At 40.8% G+C, this 1,996-nt stretch overlaps 1 pseudogene; it reads left to right on the forward strand.

Annotated features, from left to right (window-relative positions):
- Positions 1 to 215: 215 nt before the first annotated feature.
- Positions 216 to 1,191, forward strand: LOC109378268 (CDK-activating kinase assembly factor MAT1 pseudogene; annotated as a pseudogene).
- The last annotated feature ends 805 nt before the right edge of the window (positions 1,192 to 1,996 follow it).

Below are 1,996 nucleotides of genomic sequence, written 5' to 3' on the forward strand. Positions count from 1 at the left end.
ATTCAAGAAATTACTGGCTAGAACAACTCCATGAAATGCTATCAGTTGTGCAGATCCCTGAAACCCTTTCTTTTTAGAGACTCCTTGATCAAGCTCCATCACGTATGATGGTGGCGATAAACTACAAACACCCTCTGCTGTTCAGTCACTTAATCCCAAGGATCTCCTTGATAAGCCAGGGATTCTAGGAAAGAGATTACTTACTTCTGCACTAGGGCATCTGGCAAAAAAAAGGGACCAGGCTGGTGGGGAAGGTGTAAAAGTTGTGTGGATTTGCTATTTGTGAGAGGAGCTGGAAACTGTCCTGAGTGTGGCACTCCTCTTAGAAGGAGCAACTTTAGGGTACAACTCTTGGAAGATCCTGCTGTTGACAAGGAGGTTGAGATATGGAAAAAAGTGCTAAAGTTATACAATAAAAGAGAAGAAGACTTTCCTATTCTAAGAGAATATAATGATTTCCTGGAAGAAGTGGAAAAAATTGTTTACAACTTGACCAACAATGTGGATTTGGACAACACCAAAAAGAAAATGGAGATATACCAAAAGGAAAACAAAGATGTCATTCAGAAAAATAAACTAAAGCTGACTCAGGAACAGCAGGAACTGGAAGAAGCTTTAGAAGTAGAACGACAGGAAAATGAGCAAAGAAGACTGTTTATACAAAAGGAAGAACAACTGCAGCAGATTCTAAAAAGAAAGAATGAGCAGACTTTTTTAGATCAACTGGAGAGTTCTAATCTCCCCGTTGCTCTGCTTTTGGCCCAGCATAAAGATAGGTCTACCCAATTGGAAATGCAGCTTGAGAAACCTAAACCTATAAAACCAGTGACATTTTCCACAGGCATCAAAATGAGTCAACATATTTCATTAGCACCTATTCAAAAACTAGAAGAAGCTCTATATTAATACCAACCACTGCAAATAGAGACATGTGGACCACAAGTTCCTGAGTTTGAGATGCTAGGAAGACTTGGGTATTTAAACCATGTCAGAGCAGCCTCTCCACAAGACCTGGCTGGAGGCTATACTTCTTCCCTAGCTTGTCACAGAGCATTACAGGACGCATTCAGTGGGCTCTTCTGACAGGCCAGTTAACCTTTATGCCTCCTTTATAAGATCTCGGCCATAGAGCCGAACCAGGGAGCTAGCAAAAGGAAAGCAGACTTGTAAAATTATAGCCATATGCAGCTGCACAACAACAGTGCTAATACTGGCAGCCGTGTTGGAGGATTTATAAAGAGAAAATTTCAGATCAAAGTTGAGTAATATAGTCGATATTTGTGGAAAAGATTTATTTTTTACTTATATTTTCCTCAGAGGCATTGAAGTTGGAAGCCTCCTTTGATGGAAGATATGAATAATTTACCTATGTATATTTGAGGTTGACAGACTTGTAAAATCTTTTTGAAAATAAAGCTAGACTTTATATTAAAAAATAATAATAAAAATAATAAAAATAAAAAGGGAGAGCAGAGAAAGCCACCCTCTCCTGCAGGAGGGATGTACCAGACGGACCAGGTTTGGCTCTACCATGTGGTAAGGAGATCTTGGCGTCTGTGCCAAGCTTGTGGATGCTGCTTCCATGACCCAAGTAGCTGGGTATGAAAAGTCACAGGCTTAGGGCCTATTTCCAGAGGAGCCCAGTTTGTGGCCACCAATTGCCATTCTTAAGGAATATAGCCACAGGGCCAAGTGCTTGCATCAGAAGATCATGGGTGACTTATGGCTAGTATAGGTGGTCCAGAGACTCCTGGAGTATGAAGGAAGGTTTCTAAAGCTTCTACAGTGAAAGGGTCTCTGGGGGGTATTAACAAGGGAGTCCATTGTATTGGAATTTGGACAAGTTAGAGGGCCTCGTGTTGGAAGGACCCCCATTTCAGGTGGGCTTATTTGCAAGTATCAGCCCAAACTGGTTGAAGTACAATTTTTAAATGAGGAACATGTTGTCTCCAGAACCCCAAAATTGCTAAAAGATGTTAAAGTTTTTGTTTGTTTG

This window comes from Hipposideros armiger, unplaced genomic scaffold, assembly GCF_001890085.2.
Source record: "Hipposideros armiger isolate ML-2016 unplaced genomic scaffold, ASM189008v1 scaffold_1845, whole genome shotgun sequence".
NCBI classification, from domain to species: Eukaryota; Metazoa; Chordata; class Mammalia; order Chiroptera; family Hipposideridae; genus Hipposideros; species Hipposideros armiger.